Source organism: Pipistrellus hanaki (genome assembly GCF_964339955.1).
Source record: "Pipistrellus hanaki genome assembly, chromosome: 5".
NCBI classification, from domain to species: Eukaryota; Metazoa; Chordata; class Mammalia; order Chiroptera; family Vespertilionidae; genus Pipistrellus; species Pipistrellus hanaki.
The window spans coordinates 884804-907283 of record NC_140507.1 but is presented as its reverse complement, the minus strand read 5'-3'; positions in this window follow the sequence as shown (position 1 = coordinate 907283).

Sequence of the window (22480 nt, the reverse complement as noted above, 5' to 3'; positions counted from 1 at the left end):
GGCCCATTTGCTGGCCGGCCGGCCGGCCACCGGCCGTGGGTGGGGTGGGGGACAGCGGTTCCCAGGCTCTGCCTGACGCCCCAGGTAATTAGCAGGCACCTCCGGCGGCAGATGCCGGAGCAGATGGTGCCCCAGTGACAAGCTCCCCGCCGTGTGCCTCCTGCCATAAACCCTCCCTCCTCGGCCTGCCCAGCCCGGACCCAGGCGGCTGGAGAGGGGAGGGCGTGGGCAGGGAGGACCCAATGCCGGGGAGGGCTCCCCCAAACAGCCCTGAGCCCAGGCCAGCACCAGCCTGTCTGAGGGTGTCAGTGCTGCACGGCCCTCCCTCCACCGCCCCCAAACCCCGTCCAGTCCAAGTCTGGGCTCTTTTGAGACAGAGCCTCCTCCCTGCGCCTCCTCTCCCCTGGACCTCTGGGGCGGTCCTGAGACCCATCTCCGTGTCCCCAGTCCACCTGGTCACCTACCCCCACACAGAGCCAACCACTCTGCTCCCACCAGGCGCCCCACATGTATCAAACCCCCAGGGCTGCCCGGCCTCCGCCCCGTCCTGGCCCGTGTCCGTGCGCCTGCCCTGGCCTGGCCTGTGTCTGCCTGATTCCTGCCTTCCCTCCTCATTGTCCTTCAGCCCACCCATCGATGCGCCCCAAACCTTTGCACAACTGTGCCCGTTCCTGGGACTGGGTCAGCAGTGAGTGGTCCCACGAAGCCTGAGCACCTGCCGGAGGCGGGAGGGACCGCAGACTGCCTCCCGCCCCATCCCTCCCCCATCTCCCGCCCAGCCAGCCCCACAGCACCCTGCTTGCTGCGGCTCGGGCCGCCCAGCCCTCTGACCCGCGGGCCCGCAGGAGCCGTGTGCCCACTGCGTGGACGTGTGTGAGGCTGGGGAAGGGCTGCTGCCCGGTGAGGGGGCGGGACTGGCCCCGCTGCAGGGCCGCATGGCGCCCAGCGGGGCTTCCCTGCCCTCTCGGACGTGTGGGAGTGGGGCCGGCCGCCTGTCTGGGACGCAGGACAAAGCCTGCGGCATTCTTGTGGGGCCGTGGGCTTTGGCAGGGCGATTCGGTTTCTTTGCTGTCAGGAGAATGGAATTTCGTGGTGACTCCTTGCGTCTGAACACTGTAGGGGGAGGTCAGGGCAGCCCGCCCCCCAGGCTCAGCCCCCGTCTGAGACACTCCCCTGCCCGACCCTCATAGAGAGGAGGTGGATGGGGCGGCGCTGGGCTTGGGACCGGAAATGGGGGGCCGGGGAGTGTTGGTCAGGTTGCCAGAAAGCCCCTTGGGGCCTTACGGTGCTCGGGAAGGGGTGGGGCGGGTGAGGGTGGAGGGGGCCCTGCCAGGCTCTGATGGGGGGGGGCCTGCAACCCCATTGGGGCTCAGGCCCAATTCCCGCTGGGGCGCTGGAGCCCCTTCTCCACGGCGCCGGCCCTGGCTGTCCTCCCTGGGCCGTCTCTTCCCGGGAAGATCCAGGAGACATGATGGGTGACCCATTAACTCGCAGGAAGCCATCCGAGGCCGTGGTCCCGGGACAGCCTCCGCCCGGCCAGAGGGGGAGGCACGGTCCCCAGCTCCCTCCAGGTGGTGGCAGGGGCCGAGCTGGGTGCTGGCTCATGACGCCCCATCTGACGACGGAGACCCTGCCCTCCAGGGTGGTGTGAGGCACAGAGAACTGGCAGCCTGGAGCCTCCTTGATGCCAGGGGCCTGCGGGCCTCCTCAGGGCAGTGGCAGCCCGGCCACAGTGGCCCTGAGGGCCCGGCCCAGGCCCGAGGGACGGGAGGGGCTGGCGCAGACGCCTATGGCAGCAGGAGGGGCGCAGACGCAGCAGCTGGTCCCACTCCTGCCGCTGGGTGGGCACTGCCCGTGAGAATAGCCGCCAGCAGCTGTGAGTGGAGCCCCGCCCGCCCACCCGCCCGCTGCCTGCCCGGCCCAGAACCCCTCTCCCCAGCCGCTCCGTGTGGTCTGGGCCCCTTCCCTCTCTCCGTGGGCCTGGGACTGTCGTTGACTCTGTAACAGGGAATGGCTGGCACTGCCTGCCCCCTGCCCACCGGCTGGCCAGCTGGCGCTCTGCAGGCCTGAGGCACCATGAGCCCTGGGGCCAGGCCCTCTTCCCCGGACCTCGGGGCCCTGTGGTCAGCGGTCAGGTGGAGGAGCAAGGCTTTGGGAGACACCGAGAAGGCCAGCCAAGGGCTACCTCTTTCAGTGCTTCCCGACCCCCGTGCGCCCCCCATCCTGGCACTGGCCACATTCCCTGCCTGTTCCTCCCCCCAACAGAGCTCAGGGCGAGGGCAGTGCCCCTCCTGCCCTTTGCTGAGGCCGGGCACAGTAGATGCTCAATAAATACTGGTTGGACAGATGAGTAAGGGGGTGGACGGACGGCGGATGGGTAAATAGATGGACAGATGGATGGGTGGGTGGGTGGATGGATGGATGGACAGATGGAAGGATGGATGGATGGATGGATGAATTATGGATGGACAGACGAGTGGATGGATGGATGGACAGATGGATGGGTGGGTGGATGTGGAGATACGGACATATAGGAGTGCTCCCCTGCCTCTCTCTCTCACCCAGCCCTGGGGCAGGTGGGTCTCAGGGTGAGGGCTGCCCCCTGAGCTCTGCTGGCCTGGTGGTGGGCGGAGGGCAGGCCTGTGGAGGTGGCAGGCTGATGCCCGGGCAGGTGGCATACGGTGGGACCCCGGCACTGGGAGCATTCCTGGATCCCACCCTGAGGAGGCCCCCAGGTCCCCCTCAAACTGCCCCCCTCACCGACCCCCGTGCAGGTTGGACACGGGGGTCGGTGAGGAGAAGGCGTGACCTTGACCCCACCGTCCGGCAGCTGCTCTTCCTGGGGCTGAGCGTCTGGCCGGGCGGGGCCGGGTAATTGGATTTGCAGCCCCCAGAGCAGAGGCCTGGCCACCAGACGCCGTGGCTCACATCCTGCAGAGCCAGATCCCACCAGGGAGACACCAGAGCCACCCGCCCGCCGGCCGCCTTTGTCCTGCCAAGAATGGCGGGCTTGTGCTGCAGCCAAGGGTGGCAGGGCAGGCCGGGAGGGTGTGGCTGTGCCGTGCCCCAGGGCAGGCGGGGCCGCAGCCGGGAGGTGGCAGGGCCAGCCTCGGGGCAGAGGGGCCTGTCCCACGACCTCAGGACCCTCCATGGGACAGGCTGATGGGGTGGAGGAGGACATGGCATGGACACCCCAGCTGCCCCGGGGAGGGGTGCCAGGAGTGGCAACCACACCCACAGAGTAAGCCACTGTCATGTCTGTCCATCCGCCTGCCTGTCCGTCTGTCCATGCCACCACCCGTCTGACAGCACTTCCACACTGGCCCTGCCTGGCTGCGGGCGTTTGGGGGTGACTCAGAGCAGCCCTGGCCCGGCAGAGCCCACGGCCTGGAGGGAAGGTTTGTCAGGGACCCAGCTGTCCCCCGACAGGAAGCTGGTGGTAGGGCTGGTGTGCAGGGGCCGGGGCGGGGGTGCTTCCAGAGAGGGTCCTGGGAAGTGCTGGAGGTCTGGGCGGGCGAGGGGAGGGGGAGGCAGGAGCGGGAGATGTGCGGTTGGGCCGGGGGTGGGGTGGGGCAGAGGAGGGGCGAGAGGTAGGGCTGGGAAGGGGAGCGGGAACCTGAACCCGGTTCCTGCCAGGCTCAGGCGTGAGGCCATGGGGCCCCCAGGAGGGACCGCAGCCGCCCAGGTGTCCCGGTGGCCAGGGATGCGGGAGCGGGGAGCAGGCGGGCCGCCCCGGCCTCCTTCCCTCTCAGCCCCTTGGGAGGCCCAGGCACCCAGGCTGGGTCTGGGGAGGGCTCCGGAGGAGGCAGGCCAGGTTCTGGGAGGCGGGTGGGCCCTGGTGGGAGAGACAGAGGGGGCGACAGAGACCGGGCGAGGCCGGCCATCAGGGGACCAGGCCGGAGGCGTGACCGCTCTCCCTGTATCTGCGTCTCAGGGGCCTCACCCGGGCCTCAGCCCCGCAGCCGCGGGCCGGTGTGGGGCCGTCACGTAGGTCACCAGGACGCACTCATCTCGTCAGGGGGAGTCCTACTGTGCGCAGACAGGCCCGAGCAGAGCGTGCACTGCCCGGCGGCCCAGGTCAGGGCAGCTGGGCACGTGCTGGCTTGGCCGGGGCGGGAGCAGCTGCCCCTTTCTGCAGGAGGTGGCCTGAGGGCAGAGGATGTCTGTCGCCAGCAGGGCCGGGACAGTCGCCCCATGGGGAGCGGAAGGATTCCCCCGGGGTTCCGGGGGGAGGGGGGCTCAGGGCCTCTGGGGACAGTGGGGGCGGGGCAGGGCCCAGTGGTCCAGGGCTTGGTGAGGGCAGGGGCCGCTGGGGCCCTCAGGCTCTGCCCCCACCAGCCTCCAGGTGGCCCGGGCCAGGAGGGGGAGGGCGGAGGGCGGAGGGCGAGCCTCCTGCGGGCTGTTTGTCAGCGGGGTTTCATCTCCAAAACAGGAAGGCGGTATTGACAGAAGCGCCGGAATCCACGTGGCTGCCAGGTTCAGTTCCCCAGGCTCCCTGCCCCGCTGGGGGGACTCCCCCAGATCCCGCCCTCAAGGCCAAGGGCTCCCACCCTCACAGCCCCCAGGCCCGGTGCCAGCCAGGCTCCCGCCGGCGGCAGGCGGCCTCCCCGCCCCGGGCCGGCGGCGGAGCTGGGGGAGGGGCGGAGAGTGGCGGAGGGTCACAGGCCGGGCAGTGTCTCCGGCTCCGTTTGCAAATGAGGAAGCCGAGGCTCAGAGAGGGAAGTGAGCTGGCCGGTCGAACAGCGGGGATGAGGGGGCCTCTGCCCCGCCCCCCCAGGTTGTAAACACGCTGGGGGGTGCTGTCCACCCCTCCACCTCCCGCTGGGCTCTCCGTCTGCCCGGCCCCGCCCGCCCAGGGCTCGGCTGCAGGGACCTGGAGGTTGGCTGAGGGGAGGCTGGCTCTCCTGAAGGCAATGCCAGCCCCGCCCGGGCCCCGGGGCCCTTTGTCCCCCGAGCGGCTGCCTGGGTGGGACAAGGTTCAGCAGCAGCGAGAAGCCCACCCTCAGACCACCGTGGGGAGCCCCTGCACCCCACTTCCCTGGCTGCCTGGTGGGGGGCCGTGGATGGTAATTCCGGGCCAGCTCCTCTGAACCCTGGAAACGAGCTTCTGGCCTGACACCCTCCCAACTTCCTCTCCCCTCCCCCACCCGCTCACCATCGTCCTCAGGCCTCCCTCCCACCCATCGCCACCTCCTCAGGGAGGCCCTCCAGGCTCACCCGCTTCTTGTCTGCGCTGGGACCCCTCCAGCCCTGGCCCCCCACCCCCAGCCCCCAGCACACACACTGCTGGCGCCCAGGAAGTCCTGACGATGGTGGCGACGGCGCGGAGCTGGGAGTGTGCTGGAGAGATCGGTCCCATTTCACAGACGGGAAGACAGAGGCCTGCCCACGGTTGCACGGGAGTTAGCACCCTCTCCAGCCTCCCCGGAGAGCAAGCACCTCCCCAGTGTCTCCGGTTCCCCAGGAATCCCTGAGCCGCCCAGGACCTGCGAGAGGCAGAGGCAGCGAGTGAGCGGACCTGGGCAGGGGCTGCGGCCAGGCCTGGCTCCCCCGGCTCCCAGGAGCCCAGGAGGCGGCTGGACACTGATCCCGGAAGGGAAGGGGAGCGGGCGCCGGCCTCCACACCCAGTCCCAGCAGCATGGCCTCGGGGCACCCCTAGGTAGGGGAGGAGAGGGTCCCCAGCTTGGTCGGGGTCCTCAGCAGGCGGCTTCTCTTTCATGTCACTGCCCCCAGACGTGAGGCCCCCGGGCTCTGAGGCCGACCCTGCCCCAGGGACGGGGCCTCAGCAGACCTGCGGGCCGGAGCACCTCGGGCTGGCTGCCCTCCTGCCTCCCCCGCCGGCCCTGCTGTCACTCTACGCCGGTGACCCAGTTTCCCTCCTGTCTGTGGGGGGGGGGGGGCGCGGGGGACGACTCGGCAGACAGTGTCCCCCTGGAGGCGGGCGGCGGATCAGGTGTCCGGGCGGGCTGTCTGCCGGCGGCTTTCAGAGCCTCAATGGCCCCATTCCCTCCCTCCCCCGGGACCCCGCGGTGCGGCATTGTGACAGCGTGGGAACGAGCATCGGCGGGATGCGCCTCCTGCCCAGGCTGGCGGCTGCGGCTCCTCCAGACCAGGGGCCCCTCCCGCAGGCCAGGCAGCCACACGGGCCTGGGGTCATCGGCCCAGCCTGGCCCCCCCCCCGCCCGCCCAGGGGAGAGGTGCGCCCGGCGGGGCTGAGCAGAGCCCTGCACCTGGGGGTCCTGCCTGCTCAGCGCACGGCCTGTGCCCATGTCCACCCCCCAGGCTCCCTTCAGCCTCGCCATGGCCCCCCTCTCCCCCGCCGGTGTGGCTGGCCGGCCCTGCTGGTGACCACGAGGAAGCAGGACAGACGGACAGTCTCAGGTCCTACGGCTTCCTCCCTGCAGATCAGAGCGGGATGCGGGGCTGTCGGGGGGAGGGGCACAGGCCCAGCTGCCGGGCCGGACAGGCCCATCTTTGTCACCGTCACCCCGGCCCCGGCCTTGGCCCCAGGACCTGCTGTGCGGGTCTCTGCGTCCGGAGTGGCAGAGAGGCCCCGCTGGCCCCCTCTCGATGCCCCAGACACACGTGTGCAGCCATGTATGTACCTGCCCTCACACGCGGAGGAGCCCGTGCGTGTGGTGGGTGGGGGCCTGGCAACCGCGGGGCTGCACCTGCGAGCGGCGGCGTGTGGCTCCGCGCGGGGCCATGTGCGCACACGTGTCCGCACGCCGGGCCGGCCTGCAGCCGCACAGCTGCAGCCGCGGAAGGAGGCGGCGGCCGTCGGCCGTTCCGTTCCCGGGGGGCGGCCGGCCCAGGTGGGCGGCTGCGGCCGGGCCGGGGCGCTTCCTGTCCAGCGCGGGGGCAGCTTCGGAGGGAGTGGCCCCTCCGGAAGGCGCTGTGGGGAGTCCCTCCGATCCGGCCCCACCGCCCCCTCCGGCGCCTGCCCTGGCCCGCGGCCCGAGGGCGGCATCTCAGGGACAGGCCCCCGTGCGGCTCTGGGCTGGCTCTGCTCCCCTGAGGGCTGGGGTCCCGCTGGGCCTCGCTGCCTGGGAGCAGTCCGGACCCCGAGATGGGCTGGGCTTGCTGGGGGCACACGGTGGCACCCGGAAGGGTGTAGCGGGCCCCAAGGAGCTCACCCTCCCGGGCCGGGGGCTGCTGGAGCCGGAGACGGTGAGCGGCGGGCGCAGCTGGAGGGCAGGGTCGACTGGAAGATGGAGGAAGCGACAGAGCAGGTGGCGCACACACGTTGGCTGGTGGTCACAGAGGGAATGGACACGGGGACACCGGGCCTCACAAGCACATGGGACACAACCCGGCCCAGGACACAGCAGGTGCAAAGGCACTGGGGTCGACTGGCCCTCGCTCAGCCCCTCGTGGAGCGTTTCTGCAGCCCGGTGAGCCAGAGCCGGGCGGGGTGTGTGTGTGTGTGTGTGTGTGTGTGTGTGTGTGAGAGGGACCCCGTGGCTGGGCTGCTGGAGGAGTGCCCAGCCAGGCCTGATCCGCTCTGGTCTGTGAGTCCACCACCAGGACCAATGAGCTGACAACCCCAGTCAGGGGTCAGGGGTCAGGGGTCAGGGGTGTGTGGAAGGTTCCCCAGCTGGGCCCTTTCTCCCAATGAGGTCATCTTTACTGCTCTGGGGGTTTTGGACATGGACTCACCTTTTAGGGGAGCACCATTGCACCCCCACATGCCCGGGGAGTGAGGAGGTGCAGGGTCCACTGCAGGGGGAGCGGGGGTGGCGGCTGGGAGAACGGGCAGCGCCAGGCCTGCCCACCAGGAATGCGCCCGGAGCCCCCAGCTCCACGCCAGGTGGTGGGCAGACAGGCGCCAGGCCTCAGCTCCCACCCGCTCAGTGCCCCGGGCGCCTGCCTGGCACACGGACACACAGAGGGCCCAGCCCCGACACCAGCACCGCGGGCCGTCCGGGCGGCATTCCTGCCAGCCTCAGGTTCGGGCATGAGCGCCGGGCAGGCGGCCACCAGGCCCCGGGCCAGCGAGGCCCGCTCGCCCCGGGCCTGCCCGCACGGAGGCGCCTTCCGGCCCCGTCGCCTGCCCACAGCTCAGCGGACTCCCCGCCGGGCTGCTCTGCGCTCCCGCCGGGCGGGGTCCCTGTGCCGGCCTCCCGGGCCCTGCACCGGCCCCGCACACAGAGGGGGGCGCTCTCCTGTGGGCCCCGCCGGTCCCGCCCCCACGCGGGAGGCGGAGCAATGGTGCCGGGCGGCCTGGCTGCCGGGGACCTGGGGGGGAGGGCCCGGTCCCCGGCCACCGGCCCAGAGACACCTCGCCGGCCGCCCGGCCCAGCTGGCCGCCACCTGCTGCCCTGCCTCTGGGGGCTCGGGGGGCGGACGGTGGGAACAGGCCGCACCTCTGCCTCCCAGCCCAGCGGTGCCCGGGCCTGGTCAGCGGCTCAGGTGTCCGCATAGCCGGTTCCGCTGCTCTTCCCGCCCGGAGCCCCAGAGGCTCATCCCCAGGGGCCGCGGCCAGGCGGGCGGCGGTGGCCGGCGTCCCCGGGGAGGGGGCTGCCCAGTGTCCGCAGGGACCTCCTCCGGCCCTTCCCACGACCCCCTGCCCACCCTCCGCGGCCACCCTCCGCGGCCACCCTCCGCGGCCACCCTCCGCGGCCAGGCCAGCACCGGCTGCTCTGCGGCCACCTGGGCTCGCGCCGCCCAGTGAGGATCCGCCCTGGGGGCTGGGACCCGTTTGCAGGTAGAGGGCGCAGGGTCCGAGGGAGGAGGGGCATCTGTTAACGGTAACGAGGACGCGCTGGGCCCCGGCGGGCTCTGCTCGGGGCGTTTTCACGCCACGAGGTGAGGTGGCCAGAGCCCTCTGCGTCCACGTGGGCTGCTCTCGGGGCTGCACAGCCACGTCCAGGGCTGCTCGCTGCGAGCCAGGCCCGGGCCCGAGGGGCGCCCCTGAACCAAGGCACCCAGGTCTGGATGGTCCCACGGAGCTGTGGGGGGAGCTGAGGGGGGAGCTGTGAGGGGAGCTGTGGGGGAAGCTGTGGGGGGAGCTGAGGGGTGGGCTGGGGGAGCTGAGGGGGGAGCTGAGGGGGGAGCTGTGGGGGGAGCTGAGGGGGGAGCTGAGGGGTGGGCTGGGGGAGCTGAGGGGGGAGCTGAGGGGGGAGCTGAGGGGTGGGCTGGGGGAGCTGAGGGGGGAGCTGAGGGGGGAGCTGTGGGGGGAGCTGAGGGGGGAGCTGAGGGGGGAGCTGAGGGGTGGGCTGGGGGAGCTGAGGGGGGAGCTGAGGGGTGGGCTGGGGGAGCTGTGGGGGGAGCTGTGGGGGGAGCTGTGGGGGGAGCTGAGGGGTGGACTGGGGGGAGCTGTAGGGGGCGCTGAGGGGGGAGCTGTGGGGTGGGCTGCGGGGAGGGCTGGGGAGCTGTGGTGGGAGCTGAGGGGTGGGCTGGGGGGAGCTGTAGGGGGAGCTGTGGGGTGGGCTGGGGGGAGCTGTGGGGGGAGCTGAGGGGGGAGCTGAGGGGTGGGCTGGGGGAGCTGAGGGGGGAGCTGTGGGGGGAGCTGAGGGGGGAGCTGAGGGGTGGGCTGGGGGAGCTGTGGGGGGAGCTGTGGGGGGAGCTGTGGGGGGAGCTGAGGGGGGAGCTGAGGGGTGGGCTGGGGGGAGCTGTGGGGGGAGCTGTGGGGGGAGCTGAGGGGGGAGCTGAGGGGTGGGCTGGGGTAGCTGAGGGGAGGGCTGGGGGAGCTGTGGGGGGAGCTGAGGGGTGGGCTGGGGGGTGGGCTGGGGGAGCTGAGGGGGGAGCTGAGGGGTGGGCTGGGGGGAGCTGAGGGGTGGGCTGGGGTAGCTGAGGGGAGGGCTGGGGGAGCTGTGGGGGGGAGCTGAGGGGTGGGCTGGGGGACCTGAGGGGGGAGCTGTGGGGGGAGCTGTGGGGTGGGCTGGGGTACCTGAGGTGGGAGCTGTGGGGGGAGCTGTGGGGTGGGCTGGGGGACCTGAGGGGGGAGCTGTGGGGGGAGCTGAGGGGTGGGCTGGGGGAGCTGTGGGGGGAGCTGAGGGGGGAGCTGTGGGGGGAGCTGAGGGGTGGGCTGGGGGAGCTGAGGGGGGAGCTGAGGGGGGAGCTGAGGGGTGGGCTGGGGGAGCTGAGGGGGGAGCTGAGGGGGGAGCTGTGGGGTGGGCTGGGGGGAGCTGTGGGGGGAGCGGAGCGGGGCTGTCGGGGGCTGTGGGGCGTGGAGGGGCACTGAGGCCTGGCCAGAGTCAGGGCAGGAGGAGGCAGCGCTGGCAGGAAGGGGCCTCGGGCACCTGTGGGCAGGAAGTGGGCCTGCTCCCCAGCGGGCAGACCTGCTCCAACATGCTGACTGGCACCACCCCAGGCCCGGGCGCCCACACAGGGCAGACCCTGCGCCCCCATGGGGCCTCCACCATCGCCATGTCCACACGGGGGGCTGTGGAGAGGGCTCCTGACACCTCCACCCCAAAACCGGACTTGGGAGGGGGCACTGAGGCTGCGGTTTGCCCCCAGGCACAGCAGCCAGGGCAGAGGGCTGCCCGTGCCACCCGCCATGCCAGCCCCGCTGCTCCGTGCCCGCCCGGATGCCCCCCCTGCAGAGTCAGCTGCGCCATGTGGCCCTCCGGTCCCTCTGGCTGCAATGGCCCCCATCCCTGGCGCAGCCCCCTCTCAGCCGGGCCTGGGGGAGCGGGGGAGGGAGCCCGGTGGGGCCGCTGCTCCGAGTGCAGCCAGAGGCAGCTGCAGAGCTGGCTCTTCCCGGTCTCCCCAGAGAGTTCCGGAATCTCGCTCTCACCCACGCTCTGCGGACCGCCCTCCTCTTCCCCCTCCTTTTCTCAGGCCCCTGATCTCCCTGCACAATGGGGCTGGGGGCGTGCTGCCTGCGGGGGCTCCACTGAGGCCGCCAGGCGCTCCCAGCCCAGCCGGAGGGACCCAGGCCCCACCACTCCCCTGGCGGCCCTCCCTGCAGCCAGGAGGTGCACGCAGAAGCTGGGGGTGGGGGCGGGAGGCGTGTGGGGAGCCCGCCTGAGGGAACACTGCGATCGGATCGGACCCGCTCTGTCCCCGGGAGGCTGGCCCCTGAGGAGCCGTCTGGGCCCCAGGGGCAGACAGGACAGCACCAGCCTCTGGTGTGAGGTCCGACCCCGGACCGGACCCCTTCTGCCTCCGATGTGTGCGCCCTTGGGGCTCAGACGCCCCTCTGAGTGCAGTTCCCACCCTCCCACAGCGCCGTCCCGCCCGGCAGCCGCCCCCTGGGTGCGGGGTGCCCGCCTGGAGGAGCAGGCCTGGGGGAGGGGAGGGCCGCCTGCCGCCTGGGGTGGGGGAGGTGGCCTCTGGTGAGAAGCCCAGGGGTGAGGGGAGGAAGGAGCGTCCGACGGGAGAACAGGCAGCCAGGAGAGGCGGGCAGAGCAGCTGGCAGGGCACAGGCGGGAGGACCCTCGGGTGGGAGGGAGGCCGCGCAGAGGCTCTGCCCCGTCCACAGGCGCTGACCACGGCGAGGCTCCCCCGCCCTGGGCTCCCGGAGGGGGAGGGCCGGCAGGGGACAAGGCCGGGCGGGAGGGCCGGGCCCGGCCTCGGGGCTGGACGCAGGGCCCTGGCCCTGCGGGGACACCAGCCCATTCACCGCGACAGCCGGGTGGGACGGCGGATGAAAGGCCCAGAGAAAGGATTAGTGAGGCCCCAGCGGCCGGGCGGGGCGCCATGGCAACCAGGGGGCCGGAGCCTGGGAGAATGGGCTGGTTAACACCGGCGCCCCCGTGGGCTGGGGCTTGTTAACCAGCTTACCAGGCGCCGCCCGGCCCATTGACACGGGATCCAGCCTGTGTCCGTCCGCCCCTCTGCCTCTCTGCCGAAGGCCGGGGACCCGGCGGGCGGCGGCGGGCGGGCAGGGCCGTGCGGGCCGGGCAGACCGGCTCCCACCATAGGCCCGGCCGGCAGGGACACCGTGCGTGCCCGGAGCCTGGGTCCTGAGGCCCCGGGCCAGGGTGCCAGCAGGCCGCTGGGTCCAGAGGGGCTGATGGGTCAGCTGAGGCCGGGGGGAGTCAGAGTGGGCCCGGGAGAACGGTGATGCTGTCCTGTGGCCGGAGGCCTCGGGGTGGGCGCTGGGCCGGAGGGGCCGGCTCGGTCCAGCCTGGCCAGTGGGCAGGGACCGACCATGACCAGCTCCCCCACCCGGGGCTGCCTGACCACCCACCCCCCGCTGCCCGGCCCCCTCGGCCTGCTGAGCCCTCCTCCCAGCTGTGCCTCCGGCTCAGACGTCCCTCCGGAAGCGCAGGCACATGGTGAGCTGAGCCCTCACTGGGCGACCTCGCAGCTGCCCAGGCCGCGGAGAGCTGGGGGGGGCCCTGCCACCCGGGCCCGGCCCACAGGGCGCCCTCTGCAGGCTGCCTCAAGCCTTCCCCCCCCCCCCCCCCCCCGGCTACTGCGGACACGGGGTCCGAGCGCGTCCAGGAAACACACAGTGCCCGCCACAGGCCTGGCACCCGGACGGCCTGGCAGGACAGGACGGGCATGGCTCTCGGGACCTGGTCTGGGAAAATGGCCGGACGGGGCGGGAGGGGAGACAGGCCCCAGGGAGGACAGCCCCTGCAGGCCCGGCTCTGCAGAGAGCACGGGAGAGGCCGGCGGGGCAGCGGGGAGGGGGGCCCGCAGGATCCCCACCTGGACTCCTCCCGGGCGCTGGGCGGGACCCGTGTCCCATCTGCATGGTGTGGGCGCTTGGGAGGCGCAGCCACCGGGCCGTGTGCGGGCTCACGGTCCCCGGATGCCAGGCTCCTGCAGAGAGAGGAGCTGCCGGGTCTCTCCCAGCCGGAGGCGCGATGGGGAAACCGAGGCCAGGCTCCTGCCCCAGGGTGCCCCCCTCCCCTGGTGCTGTCCAGGCTGATCCAGGGCCGTGTCACCATGCCGGGGTCCCGCAGCCCCACGGGCCGGTCAGAGTGGGGGGCCAGGCTCTGCGGGCGGGGAGGCGGGAGGCGGGAGGCGGGAGCAGCTGGGCCGGGTCCCCCCACCACGGAGCGTGTTGGGTTTCCTCAGGGTGAGGCCCAGCTGCACACAGCTGGCGGGGGGGAGGGGGCGGCGGGAACCTGAGAAGCCTGTGCCCACGGCTCCCGGGGAAGCCCATCGGAGCCCCGGCCTCAGCCCCCTGCCATCTGTCCCTGTCCTTCCCACACCACATGCCTCTGCACCCGGCCCCCCCCCCTCCGGACCCTCCCCCGCGCAGGGCTGGGGGCCTCGGCCTCCCCCGCCGCCTGGCAGGATCTGGGAACCAGGACCACGATGCTCTCCGAGGCAGCGGGCCCCCCTCTCTCCCCCCCGCCTCCCAGTGGGCTGTGCACACATCTCCCGCCCCCCGCAGCCGTGGATCCTGAAAACCCTGCACAGCAGGCTCGGGTGGGGGCCTCCATTCCCCTGTGGGAGCGGGCACGGCCGAGAGGAAGGCACTGCGGGGGACAGGGTGGGGCGAGGGACGGGGTCAGACGGGCGCCCGGGCCGGCCCTGCACACGATGCTGTGATGGTCTCCGTGAGGGGCAGGCGGCTCCGGTCCCCACGGGCCTGCCATCGGGGGAAGGAGGACCCGTCTCGGTGGGCGGCGGAGACGTGGGCAGAGACAGGGAGAGCGCACACCCGGGCTGACCCTCAGAGCCTCAGGGTGTCCGAGGGGCACTGGGCGCCAGGCCACAGCAGGGTGCGTAGGAGTTTGCGGACAGAGGAGAGGTGTCTGCTGCAGGACGCCGTCCTGTCTGACCCGGGTGGGCCCGGCACTCCATTCTCTCCGCCAGCACTTAGTGAGCACCGCTGTGCGCGGCCCCTCCGGGCCCAGGACGGTGATGCAGAGAGGGCTCCGGCTCCCGGCGCCCGGCTCCCGGCAGGGATGATGGGAGCGGAGAGAAGGCCAGACCCAGCGTGGGGCACGTTCCTAAAGGCGATGGGGGCAGTGAGCAAGGCTGCTGGCCGGACACCGAGCCCCGACCTGGCCCACGGGCCCGGTGCCATGAGGGCCCAGGGGCTCCCAGGGAACAGATGTGGGCGCCCGGGACACAGTGTCACACAAAGACGCATGTGGAGCCGGGACCCAGTCCTACCCCCGCCCTCCCCGCCCCCAGCGCACACAGCCGGCTGCCCTCTCTTCCCGCCCTTTCTCCGGCTTCAGCAGAGCAGTTGCTCGAAACTAATTGAATTTTCCGCCTGGGCAGGGCCCGGGGAGGCAGGGCAGTGGGGCTGGGAGGAAGCTTGTTAACAGCTCTGCCCCCCCAGCTCCTCCTCCCTGCAGTGGGGGGGGAGGGGGTGGCCGGAACAATGGACAGGCAGACAGGACTCAGCGCACGCCAGCCGGAGCGGAGTGGGTGAGGGGACGGCCGGCCTGGTGCAGCCCTGAGCCCAGGGTGGCCGGCGTGGCCCCTGGCCTCAGTGACCCGCCCACAGAGGGCACGGGACGGGGCGGGGCCACCATTTGAGGCTGGGGACCCCCCGTGACCTTTGGCCTCTGCGGTGACAGGGCCGTGGCTGCCTCATCCCGGACCCTCAGACACGCCGTGCACCCTGGCGGGGGCCACAGAGCCCCCCCGCGGCCCGGGGGCCGCTCCGGCTGGCGCTCAGCGGCCCGCACGCCTCGGTCCCCGGTAAAAGGAGGCGTCTCAGTTTGTTTTTCCTCCAGTCCCAGAGGTCCCCCTGCTCTGCTTCTCGCGCCTCCTCCTCTATCAGCGAGGGAGCTCCCGGGACCACGGCGCCCGCTGCTCTGACGGTGACGGAGAGGCAGGGTGAGGACCGCCTTTCCCGGGAATGCCCTCCGTCCGTCCATGGAGATCTCCTTCCCGCAGAGTCCGACAGCTCAGCTCAAAGAAACTCACATCCTTCACCCGTTCCAAAGCTTCTGAAGTTGGCATTTACCGTAGTTGGCGGCGGCGGCAGGATTCCAGAGCAGCTCGCTGGGCTGGATCCCCTGGGGGCCCCCCCCGAGCCGCCACTGCCTCTCATGGTGAACACGGTGAGGTGGCCCTGGGTCCGAGGTCGGCAGTCAGACCCGAGCGGAGCAGGAGCCCGGTGCAGAGGGGCCGGGTGCTCAGCCCCGGGGCCAGCAGAGGGCAGCGGTGGGTGGGACCGCGCCGGGGCCTCTCCCCAGCACATCCTGGCCAGGGCCCTGTGGTGGTCCCCTCCGGCCTTCCCTGCTGAGACCACACCGGTCTCAGTGGTATTTCAGCTCCAGGCCCAGACCGGTGACCCACGCTGGCCCCGGCCGCTGCACTGGGTAAGGACCCGCCCTGGCCCCGAAGGACACCCCGAAAGGTGCTGAGTCTCCCACTGAGGTCTCCCCAGGGGGCTCCCCCACATCTGCACCCTGAGACCCTTAGGATGGAGGACCCGGCTCACTCCCCCACCTCACCCTCCCCGTCCCCACCACCCTCCTCACCTCCCCCAAGCACATCACCCTGACCCTCCTCATGTCTAAGCTCTGAGGGCCCTTCCTTCGCCTCCATAACTTTTGTCTGAGCCATTTCTCCCACCCTGTGACTATGAGTAAACTAGAGGCCCGGTGCATGGAATCTGTGCACGGCGGGGGGGTGTCCCCCAGCCGGGCCTGTGTCCCTTCGCACTCCGGGAGCCCTCAGGGGATGCGCGACTGACGGCTTGGCCCACTCCTGGGGTGGGGGAGAGGGGGTCGGGCCTAAGCTGGCAGTCGACATCCTTCGTGCTGTTGTGCTCACCAGCCGTGAGCCCGGCCTCTGGCTGAGCAGCACTCCCCCTGTGAGAGTGCACTGACCACCCGGGGCAGCTCCTGTGTGGATCGCCTGCCCCCTGGTGGTCAGTGCACGTCATAGCGACCAGTCTTCCACCGTTCGGTCGATTAGCATGTTAGCCTTTTACTGTAAAGGTTGATCTCTGACCGTTTGGGTCTTGGCTCTGAATTCCTCTCCGGCCAGAACCCAAGTCCGAGGCTGCTGAACCGGGTCTGCTCTGACCCCAGGGTCTCGCTCTGGTGCCCTTCCCACCGCCCACTCCTTCCTGCGTGCAGACCGGGGACGCCGGGCCACAGGCCGGGCCCACACCGGACACGCCTCTGACCAGGCGGGCACCGGGGGAATGCAGACCTGGGGGCACGTGGGGCGCTGCTGGGCCGAGGTCGCTCCTGGCAGCGCGGGGGCGGGACGCCCTGGGACAGGGCACAGGGCAGCCTGGACTCTCAGACCGAGGGCGATGGGTGGAGGGGAGACCAAGGTGAAGCTGCAGACAGTGAGGGACAGAGCGACGGGAGACAGAGACGGGGGACAGACACCCAGGGCAGCCAGGGAAGAGGCGTGAGTGAGACAGGTCCTCCTCTCGGGCTCGGCCCCGATGGGGGCTGGCCGCCGGGGCCCCCTCCCGCGATGAGGAGGGGGCGGGGCTGTGATAAGCGCGGACGTTTTGGCAGTCCAGGCGCGATTCTCCTCTTGGGGCATTTTTCCCCATCGAGTCATCCTGGGCTCAGTCCAGGGCCCTGACCCCGAGCCTGGGTGACCACCGCCCCCGAGACGCCCTGAGCCTGCGAGGGGCTGTTCCCACAGCCTCTCCCGCACCCCGCCTGCCCCGCGCCGGCCGGGAGGGGCAGTGAGGGCTGCAGGGGGCATGCTGCCTCTGACCGTCTCTTTGGACAGGAGTCCCCTCTGCAGGCTGGGACGCGGCCCGCTGGTGACAATGGCCACTCCACTCGCAGCACCGCCTGGGCCCGGGAACCTGGGCTCCGGAGGGCCGGGAGGGCCGGCGGCCAGGAGCCAGCGACGGCCTCTGCCCTCAGCCCTGCTCTGGGCGGTGGGTGTGGAGAGGAAGCCGTGCTTGGGGGGGGCGGGAGGAAGACGGAGCAGGCAGAGCTGGGAGGTGCGGGCGCTCCACCCGCGTCTCCACCACATCCTCTGCGCCCCCTTCTGACAGACGGTGGGCGGGCGTGTGGTGGAGAGACGGATGGATGGACAGGAAGGAAGGGAGTTAGGCTGAGGGACAGAGATGGACGGGCGGTCGGATGGATGGTGGATGGGCAGAAAATGGACAGGAAAGATGGGAGTCACCTGATGGGGGAGGGGTGACCGGCGGGGGGCGGGGGCCTCAGGCAGGCCGGGCTCAGCCTCAGACGCCCCAGGGCCCGGGCTGTGCAGGCGGCCAGGCCCCGCAGCCTGTGCCTGTGAGACGTGCAGGGCGAGGGCATCGGAGCCGCTGAGGGGGCGCACACAGAAGGATCCAGAAGGCTCTGCAGCAGCCCCGGTCCAGGCCCCGTGGAACCAGAGGGTCCCTGCCTGTTGGGTGGCTGGGAACCCCACCTTCCTCTCCAGCCCCGCCCCGCCCCGCCCGCCTGTGCCCTGGGAGGGTGGTGGGGCCGGCAGGCTCAGGGCCCAGCTCCAGCCCAGCAGACCCCATGAGCCCTGTGCTTTCCTCACCACCCTGTGTGGCTGCACACACTCACACTCACACACACTCATACACACACACTCACACATATTCACATACACTCACACTCACACCCACTCACACACTCACACTCACACTCTCACGCATTCACACTCACACACTCACTCACTCATTCACACACACACTCACTCACTCACACACACACACTCACACATATTCACACACACTCATATTCACATACACTCATATTCACATACACACATATTCACATACACTCACACTCACTCACACTCACTCACACTCACACTCTCACGCATTCACACTCACACACTCACTCATTCACACACTCACACTCACACACTCACACATATTCACATACACTCACACTCACACTCACACATATACTCACACACACATATTCACACACACACACTGACACTCACACATACACACAGACATACCCCCCATACACAGACACTCACACTCATGCAGTCACAGGCACACACACATGCACACTCAGACAGACACACAGACACACACAGAGATACCCACACTCACACAGGCACACACTCACAGAGACACATCTACACACCCACACCCACACAGACACACACACACACACTCGGACACGGTGGCTACAGAGAGAGGGGCTCCGCTCTGCTGCTGTTTCAAACCCGTGACCTTGCCGTGTCCTTAGCCGCCCCTGGGTGTCCGTCCCTGTCTGAGGGCTGAGGGCTGGCCCAGCAGACGGGGGAGGCAGGGGCAGAGCTGGCCGCCGGCCCCCTCGTGTGCTGACCACCAGGCTTCCTCCCAGCACCTCTGGGGAGGGACCGTAATTAACTTCTTCCTGTTCGGTCAGGGCTGTGTCCAAAAGCACATTTCGAAGGATTATTTTGCAAAGGAAATGTTTTTGAAAAAGTCTCCTGTCCCGTCCCATCCCGGGGAAGTGGGAGCGGAGTCGGATGGGGGCGGGCGGGGCGGCCCCGGCGGCCGGGACACGGGCATGCTGGGCCCGGGCGGCCGCTCTGGGTCAGGGAGGGTGGGGAGGGGGCAGGCGAGGAAATGAGAGGAGGGAGGAGGGGTGAGGGCAAGGGTCCCCACTTCCTCCCGCCACCCCCAGCCCGGCTCCCCCGCCCAGGCCCGGCCCTCCGCCCATCCGTCCCCACAGGCCGCACACGCACACGCCATGGGGCGCAGCTCCCTGGCACCGCCTTGCTCCCCCCACCCCCCTCCATGGGGCCCCTCCTGTCCCCGGGTGCCGGGCTCCGTGCGGGCCCTGCTGCGGGTCTGGGCCGGGAGCTGACACCCGCTGAGCCTGGGTGCTGTCTGGAGAGGAAGGTCAGCGGTCAGCGGGGGGCACGGGAGGCGGAGTCCCCCCTTCTGCTGGCACCAGGGCTTCCCGTCCTGCACCTTCTCACCATCCTGCTCTGCTCCGTCTGCCCACCTGCCGGCCACAGACGGGCCCCTCCCTCCAAGGCCCGGCCCTCCCTCCCCGAGTCCCAGGCTGAGCCCGCCTCAGGCCCCCCAGCCCCTGGCCTCGTAGGTGACAGCCCACCCGCTCTCCTGGGGAAACGCACGGGCGGGGCCAGTGCTGGCCGCGCCGCTCGGAGGGCAGTGCCAGGCCCTGGGACCGGGGCCGCGGGCCATCCTCTCGGGCCTCTGGTCAGCTGGGGGTGGCCAGGGTGTGAAGGACACGAGGGAAGTGTCCCAGCCGGTGTGTCCTCCTGCCTCCTTCCTGCTCTTCAAGGCCCACTCAGGCCTCCTCCAGGCGTGACCGCTGACCACCTCCGGCCGGTGGGCGCTCCCCATGAGCCCCGGGCGGACGGGCCGTGGAGCCAGGTGACGCGGGAAACCCCGCACATCCGGGGGCAGGTCAGCAGCCGGGCTGTTCGCCCACAGCCCCGCTCCGCCGGCGGCCGCCATGCAGGACCCACCCGGACGCCATGACACTGGCCGGCCTCCCGAGGCCTCCGAGGCCCTCCCCACCCCCAGCCTCTGGGCCCTTGGCCATGGAGCTCCCGGTTCCCTCCCACGGGGGCCAGGTCCCAGGCAGGCAGATGAGAGTGCAGCCTCCCAGGTCAGACGCAGGGTCACGGTGCAGAGGTCACGGTGCGGGGTCACGGTGCGGGGTCACGGTGCGGGGTCACGGCGCGGGGGTCACGGTGCAGAGGTCACGGTGCGGGGTCACGGTGTGGGGTCACGGTGCGGGGTCACGGCGCGGGGGTCACGGTGCGGGGTCACGGTGCGGGATCACGGTGCGGGGTCATGGTGCAGGGTCACGGTGCGGGGTCACGGTGCGGGGGTCACAGTGCGGGCATGGTGCGGGGTCACGGCGCGGGGTCACGGCGCGGGGGTCACAGCGCAGGTGGAGCCGAGCCTGCAGGTGGGGCTTTCTGAGCTCTCCCGCCAGGGCACTGGCCGCTCCCCGTCCCCCGGGCCTGGGGCTGCCTGCAGCAGAGGCCACTGCCAGCCAGGGGCGGGCCTCTCCCCTGCCAAAAGCTCTCTGGGTGTTTGTGACTCACAGGCCGTTCACAGCACCACCTTCAACTGCAGCCGCCGCACTTGTCACACTGAACTACCTCCCCTGACGCCTGACACCCACCCCTGGAGACAGAGACTGAGGCTCCGAGAGGCCCCCATCCCTGGTGCCCCCCAGGCCCCCCGGCTTCTGGCTTCCGGCTGGGCTCTAGGACTGGGAGCGGATACAGGCTGAGCAGAGCAGGAGCCGGAGGACAGGGTGGCAGGCGGCAGCCCCCGGCGCCCACAAAGGACACAGCGAGCGGGCCCTGCCCAGCAACCTTTCTCCGGAGCCGGCGACGTGCAGTGCGCAGGCGGTGTGACCCCTGACCTTTCCTCCCAGGCGGGTCCGGGCCCAGCCCAGCAGCCAGCCTGCCAGCTGCCCTCAGGCCCTGGTGCCGGCACTGCCCAGGCCAGTCCTGGACCCGACCCTGAAAGGTCCCCTGAGCGCCCCCCGGGGCCCTGACAGCTCCCCCAAACCCTGAGGACGGGACCCAGGCCTCTCCCTCCTGGAGCACATCCCCCTCCCCCGGCCTCTCCTGACCTCTCACCCCCACGCTCCAGGCCCTTTACCTCAATGGCTGGTGTCCATGGCCCCTGCCCCCATCCCCCCGCCCCCGGACTGCGGTTGTGGCAGGGCCTTCCCGGGCGGCGTGGGCCCTGGGGAGGCGGCTGAGGGGCCCTTGGAGGTGGGGGGCCCTTGGGGGCCGGTGCCAGCATGACGCTGAGGCACTAGGACGCCCCGCGCCCCAGGTCCCGGGCCCACCGCTCTCCCCACGGCGCCCGCAGGGCCGCTCACAGGCGGACGGCAGGTGCAGAAGCTCGGGCGGTGGGTGCCATGGGTGCCCCCAGGGGAGGCGGCAGGGGTGCTTGAGGGAGCGAGGGGAGGAGGCGGGGAGGCGGGCTGGGCCCAGGGACCCACCCGTACACGAACGCTGTGCCCAGGCCTCCAGCCTCGTCTGCCTGTCTGTCTATCCCTCCCTGCCTCTGCCTCTCCTCCCATGAGCCCGGGGCCGCCCCCGGGGGGCCGTTTGGAGAAAGGCAGGAAGTGACCGGCTCAGACGGCGGGCGGCTGGTCAGGCCGGGCCTGTGGGGCGGCCGCTGGGTCTGGGTCTCAGCCCCTCTGCCCAGCGTGACCGTGGCAGTCCTGGTCGTGGGGGGACGCTGGAGCCCTCGGCTCAGGGAGCCAGGAGCTCACGTGCGTGGATTCAGGGAGAGCTCCGGGGAAGCCGACGGGGTGATGGGGTGACGGGGTGACGGGGTCACCGCGCGGAGCCCCAGCAGCCGTAGTCTGGCCCGGGTCTAGCCCTCTGGGGTCTCACAGACAGGAAACGGAGGCTGGGGAAGGAGTCAGCAGCGGGGCGGGCAGAGGGCGGAGGGCAGAGGGCGGCGGGGCGGGCAGAGGGCAGAGGGCGGCGGGGCGGGCAGAGGGCGGAGGGCAGAGGGCGGCGGGGCGGGCAGAGGGCGGAGGGCAGAGGGCGGCGGGGCGGGCAGAGGGCAGAGGGCAGAGGGCGGAGGGCAGAGGGCGGCGGGGCGGGCAGAGGGCGGAGGGCAGAGGGCGGCGGGGCGGGCAGAGGGCAGAGGGCAGAGGGCGGCGGGGCGGGCGGAGGGCAGAGGGCGGAGGGCAGAGGGCGGCGGGGCGGGCAGAGGGCGGAGGGCAGAGGGCGGCGGGGCGGGCAGAGGGCGGAGGGCAGAGGGCGGCGGGGCGGGCAGAGGGCAGAGGGCGGCGGGGCGGGCAGAGGGCAGAGGGCAGAGGGCGGAGGGCAGAGGGCGGCGGGGCGGGCAGAGGGCGGAGGGCAGAGGGCGGCGGGGCGGGCAGAGGGCAGAGGGCAGAGGGCGGCGGGGCGGGCGGAGGGCAGAGGGCGGAGGGCAGAGGGCGGCGGGGCGGGCAGAGGGCGGAGGGCAGAGGGCGGCGGGGCGGGCAGAGGGCGGAGGGCAGAGGGCGGCGGGGCGGGCAGAGGGCGGAGGGCAGAGGGCGGCCGACGGCGCCCCCCCCAGGTGGGACAATGCGCCCGGCCTCCCGCTGCGCGTTTCCTTCCTGTCTCCGTCCGGCCCCTCTGTCCCGGCCCAGCTGGCCGGAGCCCCTGCTCCCCGCCCCCCTCCTTCCGCAGGCCTGGCCCTTTGTGTGGCGGGCAGGGCCGGGGGCTGCGGGCAGGCCAGGAGGACCGGCCCCAGGCCCCGGCCCCGGGCAGGACGGGCCTGAGCAGGACGCCGGCCGCTCGCCCTGAGCTGCTGCGGCTGCTGCTCCGGCCGAGGAGCCCCGGGTGCCCTGGCCGGCCCCGGGACGTGGCCCCAGCTCTGTGTGTGTGTGTGTGTGTGTGTGTGTGTGTGTGTGTGTGGAGGGGCGGGGGCGGGCAGGCCCCGGCTGGGCTTGTCTGGGACCCGGTGCCTCAGTCGGGGCTGTGACCCGGGGAGGGAGGTCTACAGGCTTCCACCCGACGGGGTGGAGGAGGGGTCAGAGGCCAGGGGGTCAATGAGCAGCGACCCAATGAGCAGGTGGGTGCAAGGCAGTGGGGACGGCAGGGTCCGTGGCTAACAGGAGGGGGCACCCCATGGTGCTTGGCGCCGCAGGGAGGGGGGGGGAAGGCTGATCTCGTGTCTAAGAGAACGAAGTGAGTCTCAGTCCACCAGCGGCCCCG